General features: G+C 43.1%; 1 protein-coding gene across 8 annotated transcripts in view; it reads right to left on the bottom strand.

The window, feature by feature from the left end:
• prkg1 (protein kinase cGMP-dependent 1) overlaps positions 1-14555 on the bottom strand; it is a gene marked incomplete at both ends in the record, with an annotated part of 172294 nt that overhangs the window by 155306 nt on the left and 2433 nt on the right. The gene's annotated exons all lie outside the window — the stretch shown is intronic.

Below are 14555 nucleotides of genomic sequence, written 5' to 3'. Positions count from 1 at the left end.
TGAGCCTTAATGAAATAGACATGACTACAGATTCGGGACACAGTTCTCCAATGAGATCATGCATAAGAATGAGCATAGCTTTCACTCACTCCACTGTTCCCCACCTAGAGCATAAACAGTTGTACAATTCTGTACAAAATCGAATCCAAAAACAAATCTTCTGTTATGGTGTCCCTCGCACAATCTCTTTTCAAATGGGCCTCAATGGTCTTATATGTATCATTTTGGGGTCCCTAACATGAATATGTTTGAGAACCACTGCAGAAGATTGTTAAATACTATAGACTGCCTGTGAGTAGACTGTCATCTACACGGTATACTCCAAGATATTGGGGAAACTCAAACTTCCATTTCAAATCTAGTAAGAAACTTTGACCACCAACATTGCATGCACTTCAATTGCAAGGAGGGAGGGTGATGGCGTGAGGGAGATGGCAGGTGGTAATAATCCATTATTCACTCATAACACCCACAGATTATTCCACCGTGACAAATATGAGCCCTGTGCACGTCCCTATTCAGCAGCCACACTGAGGTCTGTCTGTGTGTGACACGCACACGCACACCCACACCCACACACACACACACACACACACACACACACACACACACACACACACAGTTACAATGTGCTCATTTAAAGACTTCCTCAGATGTGCCACTTTGTTTACACACCAGAGATTCTACACACAATACTGGAGTTCTGGAGGTTGTCTGGTACAGTACATTCATCCTGTGTATGAAACCGCAACTGCTTGCAATGTGATTATAATATTTATACTAGGGATGGGACGACATGAAAATGTCATATCACGATTATTGTGACAAAATCAATCGCGATTTAAGATATTATCGCGATAATCAAAATCCATTATCCTGGAGCGGAACATTTGCCAAAAAATAGCAGATCTACAAGCTCATTGTGAGCTTGTAGATCGGCTATTTTTTTGAAAAGACATTTGATAGAGAGTGAAAAAAAGACTGTATCAAGTACATTTATTATAATATATAACTGTATACCGTAAGTAGCTTTGACCAATTATAGAGGGTTTAAGTGGTACCGGATATGCAGCTCGGCAAATAAAAGGTGAATCTATCCCAGTGTACGACAGAGGATGATATCACGATACATTAAATCTCCGCGATACGATTATCGTGAGTGTTTTTTTATCACGATAAACGATAATATCGCATATCGTCCAATCCCTAATTTATACTGTAAAATCTGATGTATTGTGGCAAGTTGTCCCTGCTTCCCCAACTGGCTCAGCTGCCACAGTGGGGAGCTCCTGCTGGGAGAACACAGCGCATCCACCCTACTCTTCAGCGCTCAACACCCACCTGCTGACAGGCACTGCCCCAACCAGTAGGAAATCACTGGTGCGGAATCAAACATCCCTGTCTGCCTCCCCGTCTGGCTTCCCTCCGGCGAACACATCCAATTGTGTCCATATATCCCACATGGAGGATTCCTAGTCTCACTCTCCGCGGTGGTGGACAGTAGTAAAGTGTGGGTCAGTTTCTTATTTTTTTACTCAACAAGTGCTGTATTTGAACATGACTGCTCTCACACTGTCATTGCAGTCACACTGTCTCTCCCTCTCACACAAAACACTAGCCAGGCATGGCCAGACAAATATCACTGCTAGTGCTATCCGAGGTCCAAATTTAAAACATGCCTCTCGTGATAAACCCAGCGCCATTTGCAGGGGCGTCACAAGGGGGGGGGGGGGGGGGGAATATATGTATTTTCACCGGGGGGAATATATGTATTTTTAAGGGAACATTTGTAACTCAAATGTTGCTTCTGGGGGGTCCCTGGAACTAAATATTTTGAGATGGGAAACATAGGTTTTTCAAAAAACCTTAGAAGGATTTGAAATATTCAAAGACTTGCACAAATTTTCAATAGTCTGCTATTTTTTCAATAGTTAAAGCACAAAATAATGCGTAATAATGAGTTCCCAGTCTAAATGGGTTAAACCCCCTCCCCCTATGAAGAACATTCATGGGGGGCCCGCAGTGAATCCTTGTACCCAGGGCCCAGAATTTGGTGCGACACCCCTGCTCAACACATGCTGTATTTGAACATGAATGCTCTCACACTGTCATTGCAGTCACATTGTCTCTCCCTCTCACACACTTGAATGTGTGCATACACAAACACTAGCCAGGCATGGCCAGACAAATATCACTGACGTCCAAATTTAAAAAAATGCCTCTTGTGATAAACCCGCCACCATTTGCATACTGGGCCCTGATTGGTCCCTCACTACTTTTTCGAGAGTGAAATCCAATCACAACTGATCAGTGCCAGACCAAATCTGCAGAGGACAACAATCATTGTTGTATCTCGGCTGCATTGTAAATGAGGGCCTGCCCTCAATTAAATAACGGTAATAAAGGTTTGTCCGGTTTCCAGGCTACACAAACATACGCTTTCAGTAGTGAATTCCTCTTGCAGCATCATTTCGGTCAGGTTGGGGGCATGCATGCAAGTGGCTAATTATGTATTTTTAGACACAATAAGCCCATTCCCAAGATGCACCCCAATCTTTCATGGGCAGATGTGAATTATGGGGGTTGGTGGAAATAATAACAAAGAAATTGCTGGCTTATTGTGTCTAAAAATACATGTTTAGCCACTTGTATGCATGAAATCAAAATACAAAAATTGCCAAAACAATAGAAAGCAATAAATTAAAACATTTTAACACTCATCTCTTCTTTTCTCCAAATTAAATCTAAATATGAACAAAAACAAAGTTGTCCTTTAATGGCAAGCAGGCCGGGAGCGAACGAACATGCCACGGACACATGAATGGGTCAGCACCAGATTCAGAACAGTAATGGACTGTTTGGTTATGCTCAGCTACTTACAATATCCTATTGTGTGGGAGGTAATCAGACAGCAACACACACACCACTTTCCCAACCTCACTGCATTGGAAATTAGAAACATCTTCTCTGAACCAATTCTCTGGTCAGAATAATTTCTCCATAGCTGTCCAAGTCCAACCCAAGCTAGCCAGTCAGTCAGTCAGTATCTTCCTGATGTCCCAACCCCCACAGACATCCTTCACACCATAACAGTGAACCATGACAAAATAATAGCCTAAGCTGTTGTGTAGGACCATACTGTGGCAGTAGTTGACAAACCGTTGACAGCTCTACATGGCTCTTACATCGATTGGTGAATGGTTCAGCCCCAAAGCTGATGGACAGCGACCAGCGTTGCCAGATTGTTTTGAGACACAGCCCAAAAGAAGCGACCAGTTGTATCACTTGAACCCTCACTTGAATACATACAGTAAGAGAAAAAAAATTAAGATATTTGGATTTGTACAAATCTTGAATGGGGATTCCTGGCACAAAGTATTTTCAGATGGATGTAAAACTAGATCTGCTATTTTCAATCAAGTCTTGATAGAGAAATACGGTATGTATTTATGTCTTTCATTTCAAGTTAATACAAATCTTGTATGGGTGTCCCTGGAACTAAATATTTTCTGATGGTGTTCTAAAGCCAAATACAACATCAGACAGCAAAGGCCTGACTAAATAAGCAACTAAAAAAAGCAAAGAAAAAAGCAACCCGCAACTTCCAATATTTGCAAGTGACTTAACAGAAAAAACAAACACAGACAGCGACAAACCAATAATGTGCTGTGAACCAGCAGCAGGATTAAAAAGCAAAGCACTGTGACAATCAAACCAAATAATTAAAAAAAAATCACACCCGTGTGAACTGAGCGGTGGAGTCTGTGCGCGTGTGTGTGTGTGTGTGTGTGTGTGTGCGTGCGTGCGTGCGTGTGTGTGAGTGTGAGTGTGCCTTGCCTGTTCTGGCCTGGCCTGAACAACAGCGCCCCTCCCTTAACATGTGTGGTCAGAAAAGGTACTACACCACAGGCTTGAGGCTACATACAGACCCACCCACCCACATACATACATACATAAATACATACAAACAAACATACATACCTACACACACGGCCACGCTATGGAGACGGTGTGACCACCGCTCAAAAAAGACATTCCACAATTTCTACAACTAGCCCTTACCCGTTCAAAGATATGAGCTCCGAAATGATGTGCAGTGTGTGGGTTATGGGATGTGCACTGTGCACACAGTATATGAGGGACGGAAAGTAACTTTAACTGGTGCTTGCATGCTAATATGTAGGAGCATCAATGTAATAAATACCCGTTCCATTTAACGGCTACAGAGATACTGTGTACCGATCTGCATGATATTTGGACATCATCTGTAACAGGGCCAGAACCCCCCCCCCCCCCGCCCGCCTGCCTGCACCCCCCCCCCCCCCCCCCCCCCCCCCCGTGTGTGTGTGTGTGTGTGTGTGTGGGTGGGTTTGTGTGTGATTGTGCATGGCCTGAACAACAGCGCCCCTCCCTTAACATGTGTGGTCACAAAAGGTACTGTAGGCTAAATAGATATAGATACACCATAAAAATGCTAATATACAGCATACGATTTGTGAAAGTGACAAAACGGACTTCACAGTTATGTCAGGTGTGTTCATATGCTGATGGTGATGCGATTTCAGATCAATTGCTCCAGCCACCGAGGAGAAACGCTGAGACAGACAGACAGACACTCACTCACTCACTCAGACATTCGCAAAATTATAGTATAGATGTCACTGTTTGGGTTGCAGAAACCTTTTCCACAAAAATATTAAATTAAAACATTAAAAAAATAGTGGCAATGAGCATCAAACAGGGTTTTGACATAACAAAAAACACCACATATCATGAAGTTATGACACAACATCCACTCAACACCAAATTGAAATCGTTTGTTGAGCTCCAAAAGCATCCAGTATGCAAGGTCTGGCTATTCACGCTGTCAGGTGAAATTCCTGGCTGGCACTCCTAAAAAACTTTACTTTTAAGGACAGCTAAAGCCATGGGGTACCTGGCGGTCAAGGTTATTAGGAACCCGTCAGGAAGAGCTTCAAGGCATCATTCACATCTTAGAAATCCTCAAGGTCCTCAAGAAGAGATCTTTTTCCCCCCATGAACCTGACAGACTGAGAAATGACTGACGAAACAGGCTGGGGACATCCACGCTATAGACCTGCTGTTCCTTTACCTCCAGGACCCACCTGAGGGTGGCCATTAACTTTGAGCCTGCCTCGCTGTCAGTACAATGAGGTTCAAGGCAGGACACAGAGCGAGGAGGTCCAACATTAAGCATTCTCTTGAGCTGCGTTGTCAATGTGAATGTAATGATACAATTAAGGTTACGTTTAGATCATTCATTGAGTTGTATTTTAATTTTAACCCATTAAGACCTAAGGCCAAAATGACAAAAATAGCAGATCTATAAGTCCATCCATAGCACAGTACGAAGTGATGCGCTATCCTTAGCTTAGGGGATCCCGCTCAACTGCTCAAAAAATGTATTACAATTGGTAAATGAAACAAGTGCATGCATGCATGCGTGCGTGTGTGCGTGCGTGCGTGCGTGAGTGAGTGCGTGCATGCGTTAGAAGGTTAGCAGGACATACAGTATCTGTATCTTCATATTCAAATATAGGCAAAGTGGACTGGAGTAGAGATGTTGGCAGCTCCAAAACAACAGATCTTATCTGTCTGGTTTTGCATTAGATCTGCAATGAAACAGAACAGACGTTCTAGCGTACATCCATCACCACACCAACGTCGGCGCTGTCATGCCATCACTGCTCTGTTACGCTGTATTGCTTAATATGCTGACGTGAGCGTTAGATGTTTTTCTTCCACATATTTCATCCTGAAGCCGAGTGAGCAGTCTGTCTCTCTGTTAGTTTCACTCAATTTAATATTCAATGTCTGTCATCATTCACAGCTCCATGTCACCTCTATCCTCCAAAGTAGAACTGACAGCTTACATCTCTCTGGATTTCACGAGAGGAAAGCTGAGATGGACACAGACAGCATGAAAGCTGTGTGAGAGAGACAGACAGCATGAAAGCTGAGAGGGAGACAGTGTGGGAGAGACAGACAGTGGGACAGCTGAGTGTGTTGTGTAGGAGAGAGAGAGTAGGAAAGCTGTGAGGGACACAGGCAGTATGAAAGCGGACAGGGAGACAGTGTAGGACAGACAGACAGTAGGACTGAGACATGACGAAGAGAAAGACTGAATGAAAGCTGAGAGAGAATAATACTTGCAAATGAGCTTTGTTGGTTATCGGCATATCAAGTAAACGTGGACAATGTACAATCAGCTTTTAATCCTCATTAAAAGCATGTAACTTCCTGAAATATTACTCTACCTTCTTACAGACCACATCAGAAGGTGCATAAAATGTCGGCCTGTCCAAGACTGAGCATAGATATTTCTACTTCAATGGCATTGACCTTCAGATTGTTAGTGCAAGATGAATTCCCAAGATAATATCCACATCCTTGGTCTTTATAACCTTGCTATAGTATACACCCCTGACCTTAAACTCATGCTTGAGTCTAAGACTATTTTACCGGCCCAGAGGCCATGGGAAAAATTTTATCTGTGCTGTATACATCCTGCACTGTAGGAACACATTCCAATGTTGTCTCACGTGTAGCAGACTGTGTTTATCAGCAATTAAAAAAATAGCCTGAAGCTCTGTTATTTGTACTTTAAGATGGACTACATACACTCTAGTAGATACAAAACAATAATACGGTACTGAACAAATGCTATGGCAATGTTAAAGATGTTAAACTCTGATCATGAAACCCATTTAGCAGCTACAGTAATTCCAACTTTTAGGTCCGCCCTTAAAAGAAGCACACCTGTCTCAAATACTCTCTGGCAGGATATTTCCCAACAACAATAATATTGACAGTATTGCGAAGTCGGTTACAAGGTACAGTATATACATTTTAGTGTCTGTCGACACCAAGCCAAAAAGGACCATTAAGATGTGCTCAAACAACAAAGACTACATCACACCTGAGATCAAATATTGCATTAGAAAAAAAGAAAAAGAAAAGAAAAAAAATCCAGAACAACGATATAATGGAACTGAGAGCAGTTCAAAGGGAACTAACGGGAAACTAGAATTGTGAGGACAACATTGTCTACTTGTCAGAGATGCCGACTCTAAGATTATGTTGATGTACCATTCCTACAATATGTTTAAAAACAAGCTGTCATTCACTTTTCAATAAGACGTTGCCTGCAGGAAAATAATGATTTGTAGACCAGTAACATTGACATCAATATGGATGAAATCATTTTGAACACATTGGGGAACCCATCAAAGTCAGGTTCGGCCCCTACCTATTGGGCGGTTGTTGAATCTATTATTCATTACCGCATCACAACACGGTTTGTCAGCTTGCAACCTGGTCAAAACGGATGGACAAAAAATTATAATTGGCATGTTACCACAACTTTCTCTACAGGAGATCATATTTTAGAAGACCACATATGACCATAATTATGCACATTCATTACAAGGTTATTGGGAGGAGGGGGGGTGGGATTCTGGTGTGGATCTGTGTCCTGAACGTTAACTTTAGATATGTATGTGGATCAAATATTCATCGATTGTGTGTACTGTACATGAGAAGCTGTGTGCTGCTACATCACCTGTGTTCTCGAACACTCTCGACCCAATAAGGGCCAACATAAAAAAAAAAAGAGAAATGCCTCATCTTGGCACCATTTGACAAATCCAGCGTTGGATTAAGAAGATATCTTAATGTCCAAGTCTATGAACAAAACATTTACATAAATCCATTATGCAAAGCCAGCCACGAAAGAATCAGCATTATGACTGTTAAATAAACAGTAGCCTTTCCCTCATTAAAAGGGTATTTGTAAATACAATTGCACTACATGAAGCTCAAGCTCCATGCAGCAGTTACCACCGGGCTTACTTGCTTTGTGCAGCACGGTGCATTGGTTTCAGAGCAGTCACATGTGTACTGTAGGTACAGCAGGGTTGTTTGGCCCACGGCTGAGCCTACTGTACAGTACAGTATGTATACTTAAAGATCATCTACCACAAGCCCATGTTCAGATTCATCATTATGAAGCAGTTGCTGATGAGTAGCCTGAAGAAAATACCAGGGTTTGCCCGTTTTCATGCTGGCTTCTATAGAAATTTGTATAAAGAAGAGGACAGGACATTGGGGCTGTCAACTAAGCTCTAAAATGTATAAATACAGCAATGGCCGCCGTTCGGCTTTTTTTGGTTTCCATTCGGAAGCCTGTGCACTCCACAGGGCAACACCCTACCCTACCCTACCCTGCTTAGGGTTGGGACCCGAAACCGGTTCTTTTTAGGACCCGGTTGCATGATAGCGGGTCCAGAACCGGGTCAATCATTTTTGCCGGTCCGATTCTCTTAACGGGTCTCAGCGCGCATTTAATGTGCATTCCATTGCAAGCAGCTGTGGTGACGTCAGGCCACCTCTACAGAAAGAATGCTGGGAATGTCCGCGTCACTGAGCAGCGCGAGTGAGAGCGACGACAACTGAACACACCAACAAGCAGCGTGATAAACAAACAGCATGGTGCCGAAGAGACAGAAGTCTTCCAAAGTTTGGCTGTACTTCAGCTCACTGGAAGCGCGTTCATTCTGACGTCCATGAGCGGCGCTCGTAGGCTCGTTCGCTCGTTCGGTCCGCGGTCTTCTGTCCTCGCATCTTTCTTTTCATTCACATTTCACATTATGCTCCAAATAACACCCGCAGCTGCAGAAGACCTCGCGAAAGTTGATATGTGAGCGGACTGAGGCGCTCCTCTGTGCCGTCTGCCTGGGTGCTTCTCTTCTTCCTTGTTACGTCTTTGCAAGTTGCAACGCAAGTAAAGCCTGACTACTTCGCTGTGTTGCATGCCGAAAATAGCTGATCTGCAAGCTCACAACGCGTCGCATCCACAAGACAACGTGAGCTTGTAGATCAGCTATTTTAACCAACGCTTAAAGCCTTAAACATACAGATGGGCGCGACGTTTAGAAACCTGACTTCACAATAGCCCCTTTTCCACTGCAGCTTTAGTACCACACCACACCACACCACACCACATGAATATATCTACATTTTCAATTACACAAAAGTAGCCCTATTGGTAAGAAACAAATTGACCCTTAACTGTGATTATATTACAATATAAATTTGTATTACAACAACTATACCTAAATTATTATTTATTTGAACGCCCATTAGGCTTATGTAAACAACTACTGTTAAATGGTCTCAATCGTTCATGTTTTATTTTTCTATAGGACATAAAGAAGCGTCAGTGTCAGAAAATATGAAAAAATATATATATTGGAACCGTTAAGAGAACCGTTAGGAACCGGAATCGTTAAGAGGGAATCGCTAAGGACTCGGAATCGTTAAAATCCTAACGAGTCCCAACCCTAACCCTGCTCAGCCCGCACTTTGAAGGGTGCGCACTCCGAATAGAGGGTATGCACGTGACATCATCATCATACCCGGAAGTTATGCGGGAAAGCCTACTGAGTGGCAAAAAGCTAATTTCTGGCCTTGACAGCCCATACATCTAAACAGAAAAGTCCTTTCTGATTGCATTAAACGATGTTAAACAACGTTAAACTCACTTTGCCACTCACTTTGCCATACACTTTATGCATGCGCATACCCTCTATTGGGAAGGCTAATGAGCTACTGTATAGCCATGCCTATACATTTTTATATTCTTTTTACAATCGATGTATACACATTTTCCCCTGAAAGATGGTAACTCGTAATACTCGAGGATCGATTATTTGACAGCCTGGTAGGACAGCTGGTCTGACAGAAGTTCAAAACTCCAGCATCCAGCTCACAACATTTACACCAACACTGACATGCACAATTAGCTACAACCTTTTTCCTATAGATAAAACATGTGACTGGATGGATGGTGTTAAACACAGATGAGGAATGCAAAAATAAATGTCTGGCATGTGTGTTTGCACCTTAGGTGTTTGTATGAAGGTGTTTATACGGTAAGTTAAATGAGATGATTGAGTCATCATCAAGCTCCATCCCAGGCAGCCCTTTATTAAACAAACTGCACTGACGGGTTCCAGAGTTCCATTCTCCATCCACAACACTTCCTTATTGCCAGGCTTCAAATGTTGTTCTGCTAAATGTTAAGTGCTAAATCATTTTTACTAGGGCTGCAACTATCCAGTATGTTCTTAACGATTATTTGATCCATATCTTTTTTTACCCCCAAACAAATCAATTGACCACTATTCAATTAGCCCTATTTCATTATTTTTTGCACGACGGTGACCTGCACAAATAGTGAAAATAGACGATCTACAAGCTCAAAACGAGTCACAATGCCACGCATTTTGCGGCTATTTTCATCATTTTTCAAGTTTTTTCCTTTTTAAATGTTTGCATGTTAACTTCATGCCCAAAATATGGATCAATTAATAATTCATTATTTTGTTAAATTATCAATCATACATTATTGATGATTAACCTTTTCCCTGCCAGATGTTGTTTGCGACCGTAGGTCGCACTTACTACAGAAAGCTCCACCAGGTGTCCGTGCGTCAGTCCGTCACACGTCACACTTTTGCCCTGCTCATATCTCCGCAACCGTTGCCCCGATCCATGCCAGATTTTGCACACACACTCCTTACCTGCCAAACTAAAACCTCCAAGGACCCCCGGAGCTCCAGGGACCCCCAGGTCCCTGGGGGACCCCCAGATGTAAAAAATTTCCAAATGTGCAAAAATGACCAAATGACCACCCCAACGGGGCTGCTCACGGGGAATTCCCGGGGACCACCGACTCCTTGTGCTCCAGAACGGATGCAAAAGTGGTGGCGCCCCCAGTGGAGGACCCCCTGCCACTGCAGCGCACATAAAATGCCGTAACTTGGGCAAGGAGCGACCGGGAGAGCCGGGGCCGGTACCTATTCGTCCGCCTCGGCGGCGCGGAGACCCCACCCCTCATTTCTCACATGGCCCTCTTCTAGCGCCACCTTCAGGCCGATTTTTGAAAGCACATTTTTGGACACTGCTCCTCCAATTTTTGCCCTAAAATCACGCAAATCGCTACACAGTATGTCTACACTCATGTCATCAACATGGATCCGTCCACATTTTTTGGGGACACTGCTCCCTACTCTTTGTGTATACATGTGACCTACGGTCGCTTATCTCCCGATTAGGGAGTCTTACTGGTATTTATTATTGGGTTTTGTGCCAGCAAAAGCACCTTACCTTTGCGATGATATAGACAAAGATGTATTCATTTTTTATTTTTTTTTCTCTTAAAGAGGTGTACCGTGGCTCTACCAGCAGTAGGGGGCAGCCTCATGCAAGAATTAATGTGAAAATGGTCTCAGATAGGCTCTCGCTTGTCAAGGCTGCTCAAGGCTGCGCATTTGAGGTTACAGAGCAATAGATCCAGAGAAAAACACATGGAAGTGTTTTGTTACTCCATTGATGCTAACGTCCAGTGGGATTTTGAGAGTACTTTTACGGGAGCTGTTTCAACGGTACACACCCGCGCGACCCCTCATCAGGTTACAGACATCAAACCAAGGTACAAAAGAACGAGCCAAAGAACGTACAATTGGCGTTCCGCCGCCGTCAAAAATGGGGTGAACGGGAACGTTCAAAGAGTTGATAGAGTTAAGTGATTTAATTGATTAGTTCAATTAACTGCTGCACCCCAAAGTTTTACTTGTGCATGCGAACAGTAAACACCCTGTACAAGAAGAAACCCTCCAAAGGCACTGAGGATGGATTGGCCACACTCTTCACAACCCTGCATCTAATATCACAATATATGCCCTGTTCTAGAACCCACAAGGGAGAAGGAAGAGGGGCGGACCAAGAAACAATTGGCTAGGGATGGGACGATAATCGTTATTATCGTTTATCGTGGTAAAAAAACAATCACAATAATCGTATCGTGGAGATTTAAATATATCGTGAAAGTATCCTCCGTCATGCCCTTTGATCAATTAACCTTTTATTTGCCGAGCTGTATATCCGGTACCATTTATAATTGGTAAAACGAACCTGGATATAACGTACTTGATACAGTCTTTTTTCACTCTATACCAAAAAACAGCCGATCTACAAGCTCACAACGTGTCGCAATGTGACACGTTGTGAGCTTGTAGATTGGCTATTTTTTGGCAAATGTTTCGCCCCAGGATAATGGACGTTGGGGATATTTTGATTATATCAATAATATCATAAATGGCTATTACTTTGGTCACAATAATCGTGACATCGCCAGCGTGAGCTGGATGCAGATGTGAAGAGATCTGGCCACAGGTGGGGACAGCTGGAGAAACTGGACCAGGACTGGGATGCCTGGAGAGCACTTGTTCGTGACCTATGCCCTAAGTTGGGCTATACAGTAGAGTAGGTATAAATAAATAAAGTATGTGTCGTATGCTGCCACGTCGCATGTGTTGAATGCTGCCATTTCTGTATCGTTGATGTCAGGCAGAAACCTCTTATCTCCATATTTTATGTTTTTTCATCAAATTCAAGTCCTATTTCGTCATAAAATCAACACGATCAAAATGCTTGTCGATCTGCAATTTTTTTATTGTATCATATTGTCGTTGTCGGGTGAAAAACGTGTATGTCCAAAACCGTTCGTTTTGCATTTATCATTTTAAAAATGATTTAAACTAGTGAAAACAGCCGATCTACAAGCACACAACGCCTCGCACCGCGAGGCGTTGTGTGCTTGTAGATCTGCTGTTTTCACTACTTTTGTGCGACGGCCTTGTACGATGAAGCAGAGATTTACTTTGCGAAAAAGCGTACACATTTGAAACTTGGAGATACGAGGTTTCTGCCCGACAGCGACGATATGATACATTTGAGGTTTCCACCCGAGAGCAACGAGTTGACAGGAACTTGACAGTAAGTAGTAGTAGAAGCTATAGTGTCAGTCAGTCAGTGACAATTGACATATCTGTGAGCTGTATAGACTTCATGGTTCACTGGCTCACGCCTACGTTATTCAGACAAAGACAAAACCTGCACACTCTTACACATACACACATGCACGCACGCACGCACGCACACACACACTGTGTAAGTATTGTTAAAAAAACAAACGCTCTCAGCAGTTCAGTCCTACAGATCAAATCCTACCAGCTTATGTAAGATATAATGTAATTGTGTATCGACTTTAGCTGCAGCATTTAATATCCCACTCCCACAGACCCTGTTAAACAATCTGAAGAGGATGCAGGTGAACCCCCTACATAATATATAATGGTACCATGCATGCATTTCTCATAGAGACAACCGCAGGTTAAAGTTAAGTCAACTTTCTCTGACATACTTATGCTGTAAGTACTGGGGTTCCTCAAGCCTAGCCTTCTTTTCACATAACAAATAATTGTAGAAAAGCAGTACACAAACAACTAGCTTATCAAGTTTTCCAGTAATACAGTAGGCCATATAATATGTTTACAGACAAAGGATTCACTTGCTATGTAAAATCAGTCAGAAGAAGAGTTTGTGTCTGGGTGTATCACAGTAGCCAATCTACAAGCTCACAACGGGTGATGCTTCACAACACAATGCATTGTGAGCTTGTCGATCGTCTATTTTAGGAAAATAGGTTTGACGTAGACTAGAGTCAAAGAATGTGTGCTGTGGACCAATCCCGGGGGGACTATAGCGGCTTATAATTGGGTTTAAGTGGTTAAAGAAAATTATCTGTCCTCGATCCCAGCAGGTGTGATGGTGATCACAGTGACACAGTCCACTTCTAATCAATGGGGAAGCGTTGAGCAGGTAACAACAAGTACTGAGAAATTCACCATGATTCTCAGTTCGACATGGGCTCAACAAGTGCAGGTCAGAGGATGGTTGTTCAACTGTGTCTATTTCTCTCTCTCTCTCTCTCTCTCTCTCTCTCTCTCTCTCCCCCTCTCTCTGTCTCTCTCTCTCTCTCTCTCTCTCTCTCACACACACACACACACACACACACACACACACACACACACACACACACACACACACACACACACACACACACACACACACACACACACACACACACACACACACACACACACACACACACACACACACACACACACACAAAAATTATATCGCTCAATATTCCCATTATAAGCAATGCTCGAGTGTTGTTCAGTGATAGGGGTCTCCCTGGCACATGTCTCTCCAGCTCGTTAGTCAACATTAAATACATTTTCAGGTCAGGATACCCAATTTCATCCAAGGGAACTCATATAGGACACATGGGATGATACAGATAAATGGGTTCTCTCCACTGACTGGATGAAATTTGCAACCCACCGGAAAATGTATTTTCTGTTTTATCAAAGAAAATACTGGGGGTCAACTAGGGGTCTCCATGGGGGTCCTGTTACTGAACAATGGATGATTAGCATCGATCAGAATAGAGCAGTGGTCCTCAAAGTGGGGTCCAGGGGGACCCACAGGCAGGGTTCCTTGAGGGCACTCCAAAAGGACCCTTACTTACAGGTCTGTAACTCTGACTCAAGTGTATGGGTCCATTTGGTTCCATTTGCAACACTCTCGAGAGTTATGGGGGCTCTTAATTTGAAATTGAAACG

Source organism: Nannobrachium achirus (assembly GCF_963921795.1).
Source record: "Nannobrachium achirus genome assembly, chromosome: 18".
Classification (NCBI taxonomy): domain Eukaryota; kingdom Metazoa; phylum Chordata; class Actinopteri; order Myctophiformes; family Myctophidae; genus Nannobrachium; species Nannobrachium achirus.
Note: the sequence above shows the minus strand (reverse complement) of the source record. Positions and strands in the feature narration are given on the sequence as shown.